Raw genomic sequence first — 20,660 nt, forward strand, 5'->3', positions numbered from 1 at the left:
TTTGTGTGATTATACTAAATGGTTTACAAATAAACACCACTGCATATTTACAACTGTTACACATGCTGCTCTAACGAAAAAATGTCCAACTTGGGATCAATAAAGTATATCTTATCTTAAGATGATCGATGGTTACTGCCATATTTACAAAATTTGCCTCTGAACCTTGACAAGTGCATGTTTCAGGCTTATCAATGAACAACAGGAGGGGTCACAGACATAAGACCAACTGTTAAATAAAGCTCTTCTGACCTTAGCTGTCATGTGGGTATATATTAATGCTGCCCATTATGGGCACAATTAATTTTCACCCATTTATTAATTATATGTTTTACATTTGAGTGTTTCCTATCTCCTAAACCTCCAGGGATGTACACAGTTTTAATACTGGCAACTTCTTATTATGTTCTTAAAACGTCTTTTAAAACTATAATTCCCAGTAGAGACGTGCCATAGAACATGTTGCGAACATGTTTGCGAAACACACAATAGCCAGCGTGTGTAGTTCTGGGGACGGGTTGGGGGAGGGGGGTGGTGGACCCATCCGAATCCAGTTTTGAATAGTCTGCCGTGGTTCCATCCCATTTCAAAGTGCTGCCTGTTCGGCGCTCGGCGTAACCCACGGCGCACTGCCACTCAAACATCCAATCACAGAGCTTGAGGACTCGTCACGGGGGTTTGTCAAACATAGCGGAGAGAATACTTCTGTGTGTATGTGTTTGTGTGTGCCAGGTGTGATTCACATGGGGGGATGGGCACATAAGGGGGGGAAACACATCTAGTGTATGTGTGTGTGTGTTGTATCTGATCCGGATGGTTACTAATCCCATTTCTTTATGGCGGTCATTGGTGTTAAAAAGTTGACTAAATCATCAAAAATTCAATGAAAGTGCTGATCAGCAATTGTATATGTTCAAATGTCTACGGTGAAGGAGATCATAAACCTTAATGCAGTGGTCCCCAACCCCCGGGCCCCGGACCGGTACCGGTCCGTGGGTCGTTAAGTACCGGGCCGCACAGAAAGAATAAATAACTTTCATTATTTCCGTTTTATTTATTATTCGAGTCTGAACAATCTTTTATTTTGAAAAATTCTCCGAATTCTCCCCGTTACATCCGTCTATGACTCACGTGACCCACTCTTGACACCGCTTGACCTATGCGATTGACACATGTCAATATTGTGGTCACGTGATACATTAACGGTTAGCGCTAATATTAAATATTAACGGTCGCGCTAACTCACAAGCTAGAAACTCACAAGCTAGAAAGATGAGTAAAAAACAGACGTCTTTGGAAAGTTTCTTTGCAAAGGGGAAAAGGGCCAGTGAGGAGACAGAAGAAGAGCCTATACCCACCAAGAAAAAGAAAGCTGCATTTAACAGACAGTACCAGGAGACCTACTTAAAATATGGATTTATCGCTACAGGTGATTCCCACGCACCAAGCCCGCTGTGCATAATATGTGGTGACTGTTTGTAGATGTAGGTGCATTAATGAACAAGGCAAATCAGGCTGTGTCTCAACGCCGTGTATTCACATTAAGCAGGTAATCATACAACTGGGGTAGAGTCACGTGAGGCAGATATATATATAACACAGGCACAATACGTCCACAGGGTGGAGCTGCAACCTAGCCTAAACCATTCTGTAACATCTCCCTTCCTTTTGTTAAGTAACAACACAGGATCAATACTGCCATTAAACGGTTGACCTTTAAACAGAACATTAATCAAATGATTTCAACAACAAATAGTGCACCTAGCAAAGACACTTCAATAATAGCTGGATCAGAACACATCAGCAATAAACTCAGAACAATCAATCACATTTGTTTTACAATCTCTCCACTTCCTTTTTTTTTCTTTTTTTAAATCTTTATCGTCCATGTGTGTTTGAGTGCGCACAGTCCAAGTGTGTGTGTGTGAGTGCGTGTGTGTGTCCTAGAGGTCAAGTCTGTCAGGAGGTCTAATCAGCCGTCCGCTCCGGGAGAAGGCCCGGCCCTGTAACTCACGGCATGGTGTACCCCCAGTCTGCGGGGAAGACCGCGACGACCTCGGGGGTGATGGCCTTGGAGACTCCTCGGGGACGCAGACGACCTCTCTGGCGCTCCCCCCACTCGCAGCCTGCTCCGGGGCCGATTCTGGGAGAACTGACGGCTGGAGAAGGGCCGCCTCTGCTGGTCGAAGATCAACCCTGTTGCGCCGATACGTGGTCCCCTCCACACCGACCAGATAGGACCGGAGTCCCAACTGCTGAAGGCACACACCTCTCCTCCATCGGCCCGTCCTGTCTCCTGGGAGCGGCTTCATCCGTATGGGCTGGCCGACGTTCAGCTCCGGCAGATCCTTGGCAGATCTGTCATATGTCAGCTTTGCTGCTTGATGTTTCACTTTCAGCTTGTCAGGAACACCCGTGACGACCTGAGGCACCAGTAGCTGGTCGGCCACAGGGAGAAGGGTTCTCAGTCTCCGCGACATAAGCCGCTGTGCTGGGCTGCAATGCATAACCTCAGTGGGCGTATTTCTCCAATGCAATATGGCCCTCCAGGGGTCCTCTTTGGCACGGTCTGCCCTTCTGCACAGGCTCTTTACAATTTTCACTGCTGACTCCGCTTTGCCATTAGCCTTTGGGTGCCTCGGTGAGGACATGACATGCTCAAAACCCCACTCTCTCGCAAACGCCCGGAACTCTCCACCGGCAAACTGGCCTCCACCATCAGAAATGGCCCTGTCTGGGACACCGTAGCGTGCAAACTGTGCCTTGCATCTACGGATCGTGGTGTCCGCTGATAGGTCAGGGAGCAGGTCGATCTCCCAAAAGTCAGAATAATGGTCCACCACGAGCAAGAAGTTCTGTGCTGCGTAGCTGTACAGATCCATGCTTACTAGCTGCCAGGGACGTGTGGGGAGCGGGTGTGACATCATAGTCTCTTTCTGTTGTTCGTGTGCATACTCATTGCACACAGAGCACTTTTGCACATAATCCTTGACTTCCCCTTGCATACCGGGCCAGTAAAGTGTATCACGGGCCTGCCTGTAGCACGCCTCGCCCCCCACGTGGTTGTAGTGGATCCGTCTCAGCATTTCCGGGCGCATAGCTTTTGGAATGATGACGCGCTGACTCCTGAAGAGCACGCCATCCTGTGCACTTATCTCATCTCTGACGGCCCAGTAGTCCCTGACGGCTACAGGGGTCTCCTCTTTGTGTCCTGGCCATCCCTCCAGCACGACAGACTTAAGTGTTTGAAGACACACATCCTCCTCAGTGTGTGTCCGAATCTGTGCCAGGCGTTGACTGCTGACATTTAAATAGTCTGCCTGCTGAATGGCCGCCGTGTCACACTGCTCCTGCTGCATGCTGCAGACCATTTCACGTTGGTACAGTGTGTCTGTTCTATGTGGCGGGGTGGTGGCTCTGCTGAGCGTGTCACTTATGTACATCTCAGGGCCTGGCTTGTATACCACCGCAAGGCAGTAATTCTGAAGTGTGAGGAGCATGCTCTGAAGGCGCTTTGGCGCACTGAGGAGGGGCTTGGTGAAGATGGACACCAGCGGGCGGTGGTCGGTCTCTGCAGTCACATCACCCCTCCCATATAGATAGTAGTGGAAGCGTTGGCAGGCGAATACGATGCTCAGGCACTCCTTTTCAATCTGTGCATAATTTTGCTCTGTTTGGGTCAATGCCCGGGAGGCGAATGCGACAGGCTGTCCCCCTTGAAGCAAGCAGCAGCCCAGACCCGCCTGACTGGAGTCGCTCTGTACGGTGACTGGCTTGCGGACGTCATAGTACCTTAGGACTGGCACCGCCGTGACCAGTGCCTTGATTTCCTTCATGGCGGCATCATGTTTGGGCAGCCAGTGCCACATCACATCCTTGTCCAGCAGTCTCCTCAGCGGCTCACATACCGCTGACAAGCGTGGCATGAATCTGGACAGATAGTTCACAAATCCGACACACCGCTGGACCCCTTTTGCGTCTGTGGGGTTTGGCATGTCCAGCACCGCCCTGACTTTGTCAGGGTCAGCCTTGAGGCCCTCCGCGGACAGTATGTGGCCGTGGAAGCGGACCTCCTTCACTCGGAACTGCAGCTTTTTCAGGCCCAGTCTCAGCTTTACTTCCCTGCATCTGTCCATCAGAGCGATGAGGTTTGTGTCATGGTCGCGATTGGCCTCATCCTCTGTGTCCCCACAGCCGACTACAAGGATGTCATCAGCTATGGGCTCAATCCCTGTCAAGCCAGCCAGCAGCTCATGCTGCTTCCTTTGATACAGCTCCGGGGCAACTGACACACCGAAAGGAAGTTTCAGCCAGCGTTTCCTACCCCACGGTGTCCAGAATGTTGTCATCAGGCTGCTTTCTTCATCCAAGCGGCACTGCAGGAATGCATCACGTGCATCCACCAGGGTGAATATACGTGCCTTTGGCAGCTTATACAACACGTCATCTAAAGTGGGCATAAGGTAGTGGGACCGTTTCAGAGCACGGTTGAGATGCTTCGGGTCAATGCATAGTCTCAATTTGTCTGGCTTTTTTACTATGACTAGATTGCTAATCCAGTCCGTGTGTTGAGTGACTGTGGTCAAGTGTCCCTCCTCTTCATATCGATCAAGCTGAGCCTTAACAGCTGCCTTGAGGGCCACTGGAACGTTCCTGGGAGCACACTGCACCGGTGTCACAGTGCTGTCCAGCTCAAAGTGAATATCACCAGGCAGAGACTCAACAGGGCTGGTGAACACGTCGTGGTAGGTGCTGACAAGACACTCCTTGGTCAGGTCTCCCTTCCTGCAGTGCTCCACCTTATTCAGCTCCTCAGGAATGGTGAAGCGTATCAGACCAAGTCTCTCACATGTCTCACCCGAAAGCAAGGGCCTCTGGCCAGTATGCACGATCTCAAAGTCCAGTCTGTGCGTTTTACCCCTAATGATGCATTGTGTGCTGTACACACCTAATGAGCTCATCCACTCACTGTTGTATAGTTTTAATCTGGTGAGACTCTTCAGAAGAGGCGTTCTAGATGCCAGTCTCGTCTTGTCCTTGATGCTCATCACATTGCAAGTGGCTCCAGAGTCGAGCTGGCACCTCTGAACCCCACTTTGCAGTGGCAGGTTGACAAACCACTTTTTACCTTGAGTGTTCACAGCCCCCACGCTCTCCGCTGTGTACACGTCTCTCTCATCGCTGTCCTCCAGTTCCCCTGGCAACGGGTCATCCACAGCATTCAACTGGCGTGCCTGCTGGCCTCTTTTCATGCATACTTTTGCAAAATGGTTAGCAGTGCCACACGAGCGGCACGATTTACCAAAAGCAGGGCACAGGTCCCGCCCACGCTTGTGCCGTGTGCCACAGTACTTGCATTCGCCAGCGTCTCTCATGCTCTGTGGTTGTGCAGATGTGTTGGTGGACTCGGATGGCCTGCTGGCAGACCTCCGTCCATATCGCTGTCCTTGTGTGGCATTAACGCTGTCTCCAGGTCCAGAGCTGCCCAGTGACATGGTTTTTAACTTGCTGTCCATGACCTCGGCTGCACGGCAAATTTTAATGGCCTCGTCCAATTTAAGGTCCTTTTCCCTTAGTAAACGACGTCTAGCACCCTCGTCAGTTATCCCGAGAACAAGCCTGTCCCTTATGAGTTCATCTTTTAAAGCTCCATATTCACAAGAGGCAGCCTTTTCCCTCAGCCTGGTAGCAAACGCATCCAAGAGCTCTCCATCCTCTTGTTTAAGGTTGCCAAAAACGTACCTCTCAAAGATTACGTTCTTTGCGGGCGTGAAGTATTGCTCCAGTGCCACCAGTATATCACCCGCATCCTTTTGTTGGTCCGCGGTGAGTCCCAGGTTGTGTTTGTAAACATGGCGGCAGTCGTTCCCCATTAGCCTCCTTAGCGCAGCTGCTTGTACCGGCTTTTCTTTCTCGCTGAGCCCGGTCGCAAGCAGATAATCCTCAAATTCTGCTCGAAAGCTCACCCAGTTGCCGTGGATGTCCCCCGCCATCTTCATAGGCTCCGGAGGTGGGATGCTGGATGCCATTGTTCCAACGTGACGCTAATGCTAACAGGCTAACTGAAACTGCTAAACCTCACCAAAACAAATAAATGCACGCCGTCTCAGCGACGGATAGTAGCATGCAATCCACAGCTGGGTCCTATTTGAGCTTCTGACACCATGTTTGTAGATGTAGGTGCATTAATGAACAAGGCAAATCAGGCTGTGTCTCAACGCCGTGTATTCACATTAAGCAGGTAATCATACAACTGGGGTAGAGTCACGTGAGGCAGATATATATATAACACAGGCACAATACGTCCACAGGGTGGAGCTGCAACCTAGCCTAAACCATTCTGTAACAGTGACCGGCTCTCCAATGAGGCAATGAAGCCTTCAAAACTGCTTCGCCACTTAGAGACTAAGCACCCTGCTTTAAAAAACAAGCCTTTGGAGTACTTTGAAAGAAAAAAGCAGGAACAAGAAGGACAGAAGCAATTACTGAGGGCCTCTGCAACAACAAATGCAAGTGCACTGAGAGCATCCTACTTGGTGGCTAACCGAATAGCTAAGGCTAAAAAACCACTCACGATTGGTGAAGAATTGATTCTTCCGGCTACTAAAGACATTTGCGGTGAACTTTTGGGGGAGGCTGCGGTTAAAAAGATAGCACAGGTCCCTCTGTCAGCTAGCACCGTCACGCGGCGCATCGAGGAAATAGCAGAGGACATTGAGACACAGTTGTTGGAGAGGATTAATACATCACCGTGGTACGCACTGCAGGTTGACGAGTCAACAGATGTGGACAACAGGGCAATACTGCTTGTTTATGTGCGATACCTTTATCAGGAGGATGTGCATGAGGATGTGTTGTGTGCACTATCGTTGACAACCAAAACCACAGCCGCAGAACTATTTAAGACGCTGGATAATTACGTATCAGGAAAACTTAAATGGTCTTTTTGTGTCGGCATATGCACAGACGGAGCTGCTGCCATGACCGGACGGCTGTCTGGTTTAACTACTCGGATTAAGGAGGTTGCACCTGAATGTGAATCTACACATTGTGTCATACACAGAGAGATGCTGGCGAGCCGAAAAATGCCACCGGAACTTCACAGCGTATTGAATGATGTTGTTAAAGTTATCAACCACATCAAAGCACACGCACTTAACTCACGCCTATTCGAGCAACTTTGTGAGGAGATGAACGCGGAGCACAGACGCCTTCTGTTATACACAGAAATAAGATGGTTATCCCGAGGGAGATCGCTGGCCAGAGTGTATGAATTACGAGAGCCGCTGCAAAGATTTATCTTAGAAAAAAAGTCACCGCTGGCAGCACATTTCAGTGATGAGGAGTGGGTCGCAAAACTGGCTTACTTGTGCGACATATTTAGCCAGCTCAATGAACTCAATCTGTCTCTTCAGGGGAAAATGACAACAGTCTTCAAGTTGGCAGATAAAGTAGCTGCATTTAAAGCCAAACTGGATTTGTGGAGACGACGTGTGAACAGAGGCATATTTGACATGTTTCAAACATTGGCAGGGATTTTGGAGGAGACTCAGCCGGAGCAGTCATTCTCCCAGCTGGTGCACGATCACCTGTCTTCGCTTTCAAAAGAGTTCGAGCGCTACTTCCCAACCGCAAAAGACCCACGAACTGAAAAGGAATGGATCCGCGACCCATTTGTCAACAAACCGGGCGAATCCAGCATGTCCGCGCAAGAAGAAGATCAGCTGCTGGAGATCGCAAATGACGGCGGCCTGAAAAGGATGTTCGAGACATCAACTCTGCCGGTATTCTGGATAAAAGTCATGGCAGAATACCCCGAGATTGCCACAGCAGCTCTGAAAACCCTGTTGCCATTTCCGACATCATATCTGTGTGAAGCGGGGTTTTCTGCAGTCACAGCAACCAAAACAAAATCACGAAATAGACTGGACATAAGCAACACACTCCGGGTGTCTTTGTCTCCCATCACCCCGAGATGGGACCGTCTCATTGCAGAGAAACAAGCTCAGGGCTCTCATTAATTTAGCGTTATGGTGAGTTGTATTTTTCATGAACTTCATATGTTTTATGTTGTATTTTGAAGGTATGTTTAAGTGTTACCAAAGCGACCAGAGAGCGCGAGGCAGAGAGGTTGTTATTGTTATTATTATGTTATTATTATTGTTGTTGGTGGATGTCAGGAGGACGCAAAAAAAAAAAAAATGTCAGGAGGACGCTGCTAATAAAGTTACATACAAGTACACAGTGGATTCAGGCTTTTTATTATTATATTTACAAAATACCATGGTCTTGTCATTTTATTTTGTTGTATTTATCCGCCACACCTTAAAGGCCGGTCCGTGAAAATTTGTCTGACATTAAGCCGGGCCGTGGCGCAAAAAAGGTTGGGGACCGCTGCCTTAATGCAATCGAATGTAAAACAAAAAAGTTTTGATTGATGAAAGTAGTAAATGGGTCAGATTTGACCCGAACACCACAGGAGGATCAATGACCGCATTTTGTGTTGACTTTGTTGGAGTTTTGTCAGCTAGGAAGTCAAACTGTTTTGTTGTTAAATGTAGGTGTGTATTTCAGATCTACATTGTTGTCCTTTTGGTACAAAGAGCATGTGTTTCGGTCATGTTGCCATTAAGAACAAACTGAAACAGAAATTCTCATGTTGTCAGATTGGTTTATCAAGGACTAGGGAATATCGTTTTAGCTCCTTAATCTCAGTAAGATGCACACTTATGGGATACAACTAGGTGAAAAAATTACATTGCCTACTCCTAGATCTTGTGCCACTAAAGTCCCGTTCAATCTGTAAACCATTCGGGTCAATATAAATACAATTAATGCAAAGCTCCTTTACCCTTGACTCGGCTCTCCTGTGTCTGCACACCCTGTCCATTCTGGTGCTGTTACCAAACTACATGTAACTTTCATGACAGCAGCCGAGATGTTGCAGCCCCAGCAGACCAGAGCATAAAAGATTCAACAAGTCCTCCAACTAATACGACCAAATAGGTCGATTGTTTTCCTCGTTTTCCGACCCATTAATACGACCCAGAGCAGCGTTTTCAATCAACGGGTGCGTCAGCCTGTATACCTTTACGACCCACGGGCGCGTTTTAAATCAACGGGAGGCGGCGTAATGACGTACAACGTCCTCGACAACTTCTGTTAACAACCATCGTTTTTCAGACACGTACACTCTTCAAAAATCACGGCTTTCTGTCGTAGAACAAAACGTGATCCGCCTCTTAAATTTGTGTCGACCACAGACCTTATTTCGAGCTATTTTCCCAAATCCTATGGAGAAATCTCATTGGTTCTGACGCGAGGGAACCGGAAGTGGTCAAATGCTAACTCACCGGGGTTTTGGACTCGTCACTGCATCAGACAACATCCATTTATTTCCCAGACAAGCTAATAAACGTGAGTAGTCAGATATCAAAAGTATATTCATTTTGGGATATGTATTATGTTGTTTTATTTTGTCGTCTAGTACAGTGACTAAGATTACTATGTTTACCTAGGAATAATGATAGCAAAGCTAAATTACCCAAAAGTAGAATCAGCTAACGTTAACGTGAGCATGGAAGTTATGTGATCCATCGGTTCATGCGGTTGATCCAAATGTTATCAAACGTCACATTCTTTATAACTATATTAAATACTATTTATCTATTAAGTGAAGAGTGACCAGGGGTGTAATACTGCCGGAACACCGCTCCGGCACCTAAAACGGGGATGGTTGTTAGCATCTGGTGCTAGCTAGCTATGATAACGGATAGGCTAAGAGGCTAATGTACCTAATGTAATGTTTACACAGTTAACTTTAGTCTAAGTTATCTCAGTGGGTCTGAAACAGTTTGGTCACCATATATGGAAATACATATTTCCAAGGCACACTTTTATATTATTGTAATGTTCCACAATAGGAGTCGGAAATTCAAGTTCTTAGGTTCAATAGCTCCTTTGGTAGTATACAAATACAGGTTCATAGGTCACAGGTTGCAGGTCGCAGGTTCAACGTCACACAGCACCCTAAAAAAAATCGAATGAATCTAAAACATCGATGAAATCATTACAATTCATACTATTGGACATACAACAAATGCATAAAAAAACAAAACAGTAAATAGTTAAATATGCACAAAGATACATTTAAAAAAAGTATTATTCTTATCATTTTTTTTATTATTGAAATGTATACAGTTAAGTTTCATATGGGTGTTGACAGATGTATCCATAGATTTAGTTAATTTTGCCCTCAAGTGCACAAGATTGATGCATTTAACTTCACGGGGGCCTCCGGACCCCCCTAGAGGACATGAGGTCCACCCCCACTTAAAACATATTCACATGGATAGGATACTAAATACATGTGCACACTTTTTATATAGTAACCTTTGTACCTCAGCAGGAGGGAGTTAGTTTATAAAGGTCCTTCACTGATCACTTAACTATCACGCAGCTGTGTGCAGCATTTACTGTAAGAATCACACATTTATTCAATAATGCAGACTTAATAAATGACCATTCTTTGTTGATTCTGGCTGGAGTGTTAATTGACAGTAGTTACATAAGCTTCAAAACAAGCCACAACTGCGCGTGCACACGTGCAGAACTTATAGAATTAGCAATACACCCCTGGTAATGATGATTTTAGTATTATTTTCTGTGATGATGGAGCATCAACTTTTGGATCAACCAGATATTTACAGATTAGGGTTGTCCATAACAGTCAATTTAAACATGTGACTGACTCTGTATAACATTGTTTTCCTTACTCTTGTGATTTTTGTTCATCCTATCTAAAAGATAAAAAAACATGAGTTCATTGTTTTAACAAGATTTTTCACGATATAATAAAATACATGAATCCTGTAAACATTTGTAGTATAGTATTCTTATTTTTGGTATTCCCTGACATTATCTGTGTTTCTGTTACAGATGCCTACTCAAAAAGTGTGCCAGACATGCAGGCAAAGCATAGGAGTAGCAAGTAAAAAATGCAAACAATGTGGTGCCATCCAACCACACAAAGAGAAACTCTCCAAGCAAAAAGAAAAGGTTGCACAGGAGTGGAAGGCCACGCAACAGAAAAACCACAGTGTCAACAAAGTGTATGACTCGACACATTTACTGGTAAGCTTTTTTCTCTTGCAGATGTCAGTTATCATAAAAAAGTGTGTAAATAATCCCTGATCTTAATCTTTTTATACAAATTGTTAAATTACTGAATTGATTTATACTTTCCAACAGTCGCCCTCATTTACTTTTTAAAAATAATCCTAATTTCTTAAGTAAGTTTATGTGAGAAGTACAGACTAGTGCACGATTACTGCACTTCATGTAATGTGTTAAGCAAAATTGTTGTCACCGTTGTATTTAAAGCTGTAAAGGCATAACACATTTTTTCGAACTGATGTTAGATAGTGTTTGTACTTGCAAGCACCCAGTTTTAGTAAAACATTATTTCTTAACCAGAAGTAACATAGTTCAGGCCAGTGGTAATTCCTAGAATCAGAGCTTCAATGTACATGTTTTTCTAATTATATCTTACAAAAAAACCTGCATTTTGGTGTTTTATATTTTATTTTGGAACTTCATGGTATGGAAAACACATAATGTGACTATGGTTTCCAAAAGTAAAATAAATGAAATATCATATACATTTTTGAATAAATGGTAAAACCAAGAATGTCACAGAATCAAAACCAGCCCATATTAATATAGTGCTTGAAAGACAATCAAGACCTGGAAAGAGTTAGTATTAATAAAGAGGCCCTTAAAAGCACTTTCATTAAGCTTACCAGAGTCTCTGACTTTGAGCCGTGTTCGAACAGTCATTTAAAAATTCCCCTGTAACACCAGCTTTACATCTGAAGTGCTGTTAATGCAGAACTTTGAACCTGAAATGATATAGGTTATAGCTTGCTGACATGTTTCAAAGCTAAATGTAGCTTATTCAGATATCTGAATGTGAGAGTTAAATGGACAAATATTAGGCATGCCAGAAACTGACCATGATCAAAATCGGACAGCCCTGGCGAATATTAATTGATTATTCGCCGCCGAATTGAAACTAAGCCAGGAAAAAAAAGAAATACATAAATAATAATAAAAATATATATAAATAAAATCGAATTTTAAAAATAATTTTCGATTATGGAGACTGTAACGAATATTCGAAAAATAGAATAATCGCTGGCATCCCTAACCCATATAAAAATAACTATGCCCATGTAAAAAAAACTCAAAGTGAACCCGAGCTCGATAAACTTCTTTTTTTTTTACAGTTCTTTTTTAGGGGCTCCCCTAAAAGGGGTCTAAAATCACACCTGGTTAATTGTGGGGTGCCTTCCTCAATGTGCACACGTATCACATCAGTGCATTTTTCACTTATGCAAAATAAATGGAGTTATAATGGCTTTAGGTGTGTGATGATGTTTAGAGCTGTTGTGTACATAATATTTCTTGTTTTTTTGTGTCCATTGTGTTCCAGCTTCACAAATGGAAAATGTTAGATCGGCGTCCCATCCTCCTTCTTGCCAAGAGAGGCACAAATGGTTTTTGCCAATTGCATCTGTCCATGGCAAATCGAGACAGAAGATGGTAACAATGCACTTGTTACCATAAAGAGGATTTACGAAAGCCTAATTAATGGTAAAGTATACAAATCTGCATGCTATATTTCAGCAATTTATCTGTTAACATGTTTTGTAAATTAGTTGCTCAGTTATCTGGTTTTAAATGTAAAAAAATGTGAATCAGTGTTTACCAAGTAGTAAAAATATGTCGTTATGTCTTGTTTTGTCAGTTAAAGGGCCCATGTCATGCTTTTCTGGTTATTACCCGTCCCCTTGTGTGTTATGAAGCTTTTCCTGCATGTAAACGGTCTGCAGAGTCACAAACCCTCAAAGTACACCCTGTAGCGAGTAAAACTCTAACACAGAAAATACCTGTCTATGCTGCTCTTTTTCAATTTTTTTCTTCCTGAGTATAGTGACGTAACGGGCATAGTGACGTACCGGCTCACACACACACACTCACTCAGCCTTATCTTTTCTCAGCCGAGGCTCCGCGGATCTCCTCACGCACACACGCACACACACTCACAGCCTGGCTGTGAGTGTGTGTGTGTGTGTGTGCGCTCAGGCTGAGTTCCTCGCTGTCTCGCAGACCCCACACAGCAACCAGGAAACAACACCAGTAATCCAGCTCACACTGTCTGCTCCTCGAGCCTCAAAGGGCGGAGCAGCGAGCCCCCCAACGTCCCGCCAACACGGCACCCAGACCCCACGCAGCATTCTCATCTGTTTGTCCTTACTGGTGTCATTTCCTGGTTGCTAACAAACGCCATTGTAACACAGAATCACTGATGTTCCGCTGTTTCATTTTTAGCTGTAATTACTCAGATTATAAATGTATATGGCGGATTATACTTGGTCATTTACTCACCATGCGTCTACTTTTTTTTCTTCTCAATAGTGACTTTGGCAGTTGAACCTGAGGGCCCTTGTACCACACAGGCAGAAATGGCCGCAGACCCAGGATCAGACTTGTCTGTACCTCTTACCACCGAGACTGACACTGAGTTCACTCTCTTCCTCACTCCTGTGTCCTCCGGCCTGACTCCTGCTCTCTCCTCCGGGCTGACTCCTGCTCTCTCCTCCGGGCTGACTCCTGCTCTCTCCTCCGGGCTGACTCCTGCTCTCTCCTCCGGGCTGACTCCTGCTCTCTCCTCCGGCCTGACTCCTGCTCTCTCCTCCGGGCTGACTCCTGCTCTCTCCTCCGGGCTGACTCCTGCTCTCTCCTCCGGCCTGACTCCTGCTCTCTCCTCCGGCCTGACTCCTGCTCTCTCCTCCGGCCTGACTCCTGCTCTCTCCTCCGGGCTGACTCCTGCTCTCTCCTCCGGCCTGACTCCTGCCCTCTCCTCCGGGCTGACTCCTGCTCTCTCCTCCGGGCTGACTCCTGCTCTCTCCTCCGGGCTGACTCCTGCTCTCTCCTCAGTGTCTTCCTCACAGAAAAGAAGACCAACGAGGAATAAAGTGGCAATTAATGGTATGTGCGGGTTAATTAGTAATTATCTTATTTACATCGACTGAAACTGTGTTTGATTTTGCACATTGAATTAGTTAAAGAGAGAGAAAACAATCATCGGTACAATTAGAATACACCACCTTTTGTTTTGTTTAAGACTTTGCAGTATCAAAAGTCTCAGTGCCATTTTGAACAGTTTAATTGAGCACAATGTGATGTTAGGCAATGTTTAGGAGGTTATTGCTGAACTTCAACTTATTACCATCTTTTAATTCCTTGCAGAATGTCCCATTCATCAAGGGTCAGACACTTTCCCCTACAAAAAACTACTGAGGGAACGAATCAGGGAGGTTTGTTTAGAAAATATTTTTAAATAAATAAACAATGACAATAATGTTTCCGTGGAACCAAGTCTTATCTTATTGGATTTTCGTATACTTTGTTTAAAAGGAGTGTTTCAGTCTTAAGCATGACTGCTAATGTAAATATTGAAATTACAGTAACAATAATTTATTATTAATTTAAGGTTGAGGTACTTGTGTAATGCTTCATGTCGCATTAATGCATCATGTCCAGCCATTTATTTATATATTACATTTTTTCTTGTAATCCTTTGTAGGTGAATTCCTATTCTTGGCAGTACAAATATTTTTTTAAATAATAATAGTATTCCAAAATATTAAACTGATGGGGAAAATGCTATTGACTATGTTACAGTCCTTCATATGTTTGAGTTAATCGTACCTACTATTATTTCAAATTATCATTTGATTTCACTGGACTTTTTGTATTTACATGTATGACATTTGAAAAAAATGAAGTTTACCTAAAATCTGTGTTTCTTTACTCAGGGCCATACCGAAGTGTTGGTGCAGTGGCAGTCTTGCTCTGGATGGTATGTATCTAATCTGAAGTTTCCTTCAGTGTAGCTGATGGGTCTGGCAGAACAGGGGCCACAAAGTAGTCTTACCAACCAACTTCATCAACCCTGAGATCACTAACTTAAACATTTTGGGTTCCTCAGCAGTAAATTGAATTTAGTTGATCACATGGGGGTGGGGAGCCATGTCATCAATGGCTCTATCAGACGTTTGCGCCATAAAGTAAGACATCCAAGTTCTCTGCCCTTCGTCATTCAGACATCGCGCCCTAGAAACGCTGTCTGATTGTAGCACATAAGCAGGGAAGTAGCCTACATTGAAATAGAAATTAAAATATACAATAGAGTTTATCATTGATCAATATCACTAAAGGTTAAATGATTGATATGTGAGGCTGGATGGTATTTGATCTCTTTTGTAATTACTGACTTGTTACATTTGTTCTTAACAATTATACTATAAGTATAGTTAGTAGTAATAAGTAGTATTATTTCTGTGTGCAGTCTTGCAGGCAGTTGTCTAAGTTTAGTGCTGTATGTTTGGGCATTGATAAGACAGCAAATTCAAAGAATTGGTCAAATGAAACATTGACTTTGAAATAAAAAATGTACCTTGTATTATATATGATGTACGTGTTATATATAAATATATACATTATACTGCACTTTCATCATGATATTTTTGAGTGACTTAGTATATCTTCTCATTTGAAATAGCATTGTCAACATACTGTAGAACTACATATTCCAAAAAGTAATACTTTTTGCTGTGTCAGTATTGTCATACTGATATTCTGTACAAACTGTGAAGTCCATTGAGACAAATGTAACATTTGTGATATTGGGCTATATAAATAAACATTGATTGATTGATTGATTGATTGATTGATTGACTGTTTCTGTTTTACAGTGGGGCGAAGTGGAAAAATTCCTGGGAGCCAAAGGAAAACTTTTCCAGTTAAATATGGCTGACTTTTTTTTTTCTATTTTGGAGTAATAAAATACATATAAAAAAACATCTATGTAAGTGTTGTGCCTATTTGTGTTCTTATGTTATCAGTGAGCTGAAGCCAAGACAAATACAAATATGTTTTAAGTGTATCCATACAAACTCATTCTCTAAAACTGTCATGATTGGTCTGTTGTGAATGACACCCATGAGGAAAAAGGTCCTATACATTATATCACATCGGCAGGGCTGTGATGTGATGAGGCCCTCGCGAGCGTCGACGGGGGGGTGGTGTGTAAACCCTGGACACACCAAGCCGATTACAGCTAGTGGAGCCTCGCAGCAGAAACTGTGGCGCGCTCAATTGCGCCGCATTTGCGCATCAGATGAGGCTCCCTCCACAAGATGAGGGCGAGAGGCAGACGCAGTCTGTGTGATCGGCGTGTATGGAGGGGCGGGCCTGCACATCGGCATATCACAGACTGGTGCATACATTGTACAGGCGGCAATTTGAAATGGAACGCAGCCCACACACGGCAGACAAACCCAAACACTTTTGGAACACGCCACCTCCAGACACATTAACATGCACTCCCCTAACTTTCCCCTAATCTGACATTGTATTTCATTCCATAACATATAAATATACTGTTCACCCATGTGAAACACACACACTGAAACCAAAATAATTTACAAACATGTGAAAATCTTTCATATGCGATGGAAACTTCTGAAGCAATGGAAACAGGAGTCAGAGAGACACGAGGAGAGCAGGAACTTTGATGGCAAACTGATGGTTTATTCACAAGACATGTTGTGTGCCACGAATTGACACAAAAGATGCCAAACCAATTCTGAAGATCTCTACCCCAGACCCATATTTAGCTAGTTCTGAGAGAAGAATCAACATTGTGCATAACAAGATAAAACCAACACCTCTATCAGCTGACGCCAATAGGCAGGAACAGGGAGACAAAACACTGAGAGCACAGTAGCCAAGGCTACAGGTGCCTGTGCTCAGTCAGGACAAGACCTGGGGGGTATACCACGAAACTGGTTCAACCTAACCCGGATATGTTTGAGTTAGCCGGTTGGCCTAATCCAAAACATACGCCCTCTCGCTAAACGGCACTACGACACGGGTTATCAAGTGGATCGCTCAAGCCAGCCGTGCCTATCTAGTTAGGTGCGCGTTCACATAAAAGGGGTAGTATTTGGAGCATTCGACCAATCACAAACATGGAGAAGCGTACTGACAGCGCAGCGCGTATACTTCCTGAATGAAAAGTCAACTATATAATTAGACAAATATGAAGACTTTAAACATCCATGACTCAAACACTTTATCCAGGATAAAAGCCACATAGCTGCACCTGCAAGGTGAACACAGCTGGTAAAAGAAAAAGTGTTTGAATGCGTACATTAACAGGTTTATGATATGCCACGTCTAAGACACGATCTGACTTTAATTACATTTGACTCGAGTGTTTCGTAATGTGTTGCTTAAAATAATACTTCTGCATACAGTATGTGACACTGTAAGTGTTGCACGGCCAGATACGGCTCAGCTGACTCAGATAAGGAGATATATGATACATTATGATGTGATGCCGCGGACTGTACTGTTACTTTGATCCAGTTACTTATGTTGTGGCAGATATTTAATTAAGCTTTCTTAACGCTAATGTTATAATAGTCAGATTGCTCTGAAGATGGGAGGTGATATTCTATTAATGTTCACATTCACACGTGAACACGTTTGGTTCTATGCAAACTCAGTAATATCCATTGTGATACAGTTATAAGGCCTTCACAAGAGACTGTCTGTGGAGATTAAAGGGGATCAGGAGCTCACGTCTTCTCAGAGTCCTTGGTATCTGGCTTGATGATTGTCTCACATTTCTAAACTTCATGTCAATAACCTGCTTAAAAAGCTGAGGGTTAGCCTAGGTTTCTTCTACAGGAACAAGTCCTGTTTCTCTGCTTGAGGCCAGGAAAAGGCTAGTCACTGTGACCTTTTGACCTGTGCTGGACTATGGTGATTTGATCTATATGAATGCACCTGCCAATTGCCTGGTCAAGTTAGATGCTGCGTATCACAGTGCACTGAGATTTGTGACAAACTGTAAAGCATTAACCCATCACTGTACCCTGTATGCAAGGGCTGGTTTGCTTTCACTAACTGTACGGAGGCTCAGTCACTGGTACATTTTTATATACAAAGCCATGTTAGGGAAACTTCCATCTTATATCTGCTCCCTGATCTCATGGAAAATTGTAAGTGGCTACTGCCTGAGATCGAATGCTGTGGTTTTATTAAATGTGCCAACTGCTAGGACTGTCTTAGGGAAGACAGCTTTTAGATGCGCAGCTCCTCTGTCTTGGAATAGTCTGCAAATTAAATGGAAACTGAGCAATCTGGTGCCACTAAATGTTTTTAAAGCTCGGTTGGATGCTACTCAATCGGAAGCTATTGGTACCTGTTTATGTGGATAGTTATGTAAATGGTGCTGTATGATGTCCTTTTGTTGTTCTGTTTATGTTTTTATGTTTCGTGTGGAACCTACTTGAGCAGGTCTCCCTTGAAAAAGAAATCAATGATCTCAATGGGATACACCTGTATAAATAAAGGTTTGAAATTAAATGAAATGAGAGTCATCATCATCATGTTCTCTCTGCTGCTGCTGCTGCTGCTGGCAGCTGGAAGTGAGTCAACACTTATTATACTGCTGTTTAACAGGATAATCTGTCATATAACTTTTTTTTGTATTTGTACAGGTGTGAAGTGTGAACAGTTGACACAGCCAGCTTCTGTGACTGTGCAGCCAGGTCAACGTCTGACCATCACCTGTCAGGTCTCTTATTCTGTTAGTTAATAATAATAATAAAATTCAATAACATGCTTTAACCACTAGGTGCCCGTTTATCAGCTGTGCACCGTTATGGTGTAAATACTGCCTATCTACCAATTGGATCCAATATAAAAGTCAGCCGAATTACTGTTGATATTGCAAGGAGACATATTGTGTGAAAATAAATCTAAGATGTTGTTAAATGGCTGATATATTTGTGATCCACGTCACGTTTTCAGTTTTGGCGGCAGTTCTTCCTGTTTGTATAGAAGTCTTCTCATCAGGGCTCTATAAATAGATAACTACGGCAGATATGTAATATGTAATGCAGCCGAACCATGTATTACAATGCCGTTATGTGATTAGCTCCAAAGAGAAAAGCAAGCAAACTCGGAATAAAGTATTATTATTTTTTTTTTAAATGTTTTCGGATTTCACATCGCATAAACACCATTTCCCAACGTGCATTGCGGCTAAACCATGAATCACCGAGCTGAGGATCTTGGTTATGGCTAGAAAGGATCCGTCTTGTGTAAAACTCTCGCGAGAGTTCGGCTGAATGTCACGTGGCTGAATGTTTACGTTTGGCAGGCAGCCTTTCAGTTAGGATCGTTAACATCATTTGGCCACAGCAAATGATGGTGAGAAGCTAAACTATCTATTAATTATGTCAATGACAGGGAGTGTGATCGTTGAAAAGCGGTCTTGCTGGTGTTCAAAGAAGAATGACAACACTGTAGATCACCAACACTATGGTTTATTTTTTATTCACAGGCAAGTCAACGTTGTCGCAGTAAAAGTCCCAAGATAGCTCCTGGTGCAATAAAATGTTCCCTTGCAGTGTTTTACTATTATGTCTGATGTTTCTCTATTAATATTGCTGCTGCATTAATGTGTATGTTGCATCATGTTACTGCTGTAGATGTGTTTCCGAGCCGCTCCGATTACAACGAGAGTTACAACGAGAACGTGACGTCATATTTACAATAGAAGGATCCTTTCTAGCCATAACCGAGGATCTTGCCTACGTCTGTTTCCGGTATTGTTTTTGACGGATGTATTTTGTTATACACACATTCCTTCACATTTAAATTAAAATGTACATTAAAATATTTCATGAGGCTTTCTAAAATGTTTTAAAATATAACTACGGTTCGAGTTGAAGAGTTTATAAATTAACATGAACCGAAGCTGTTGCCTGGTAACGCAATCGTGCAACGTCACGTCCGTTAATTCCACATCCACACACATCGATTTAATACATTAATATAGCCTTTGTATCTGCTAAAAGAGGTGCCGACCAGCTGGGGCAACAGAAAATTGGCGAAATTGAGTGTGACTATTACAAATGAAATCATTATTATATTAATATTGATAATAATAACAACCGACCGTCGGGGTAGCATTTGCTTGGCATTTCCGGGTATATCTCCACTGGTTGGGCCACGTTAACAATACTGTGTAATTGTCACGTTTGAAGGGACGAAATCGTGACAGCTTCACGTCTCCCATCATGGTAAATCGTCACATGTTCACGTCTTGCCGTGATACCGGGTTGTGCTGACCATGTCCATGCCTTTATGACAACAGTGTACCAATCTTCTGATGGCTACTTCCAGCAGGATAACTCACCGTGTCACAAAGCTCAAATATTCTCCAACTGGTTTCTTGAACATGACAATGAATTTTACTCAAATGTCACAGTCCACAGTCATCAGATCCAAATCCTACAGTGCACCATTGGGATATGGTGAACGAGAGATTTGCGTCATGGATGTGCAGCCGACAAATCTGCAGCAACTGTGTGATGCGATCAGGTCAATATTGAGTGAAATCTCTGAGGAATGCTTCCAGTACCTTGTTTAATCTATGCCATGAAGACTTAACGCAGTTCTGAAAGCAGATGGGGGTCCAACCCATCCTAGCAAGGTGTACCTAATTAAGTGGC

General features: G+C 43.5%; 2 long non-coding RNA genes across 3 annotated transcripts; both read left to right on the forward strand.

The window, feature by feature from the left end:
* Positions 1-8,989: 8,989 nt before the first annotated feature.
* Positions 8,990-13,743, forward strand: LOC307028521. Of its 2 annotated transcripts, none has more exons than XR_013805013.1 (4): positions 8,990-9,417; positions 10,939-11,133; positions 12,494-12,654; positions 13,062-13,743. It is a non-coding gene; the product is annotated as an uncharacterized lncRNA (long non-coding RNA). The 2 variants fall into 2 exon arrangements; XR_013805014.1 differs by having other exon boundaries at positions 13,480-13,737.
* A 162-nt stretch (positions 13,744-13,905) lies between these two features.
* On the forward strand, positions 13,906-15,786 carry LOC307028522. Its single transcript, XR_013805015.1, has 2 exons — positions 13,906-14,052; positions 14,314-15,786. It is a non-coding gene; the product is annotated as an uncharacterized lncRNA (long non-coding RNA).
* The last annotated feature ends 4,874 nt before the right edge of the window (positions 15,787-20,660 follow it).

Source organism: Notothenia rossii, assembly GCF_949606895.1.
Source record: "Notothenia rossii genome assembly, chromosome: 2".
Classification (NCBI taxonomy): Eukaryota; Metazoa; Chordata; class Actinopteri; order Perciformes; family Nototheniidae; genus Notothenia; species Notothenia rossii.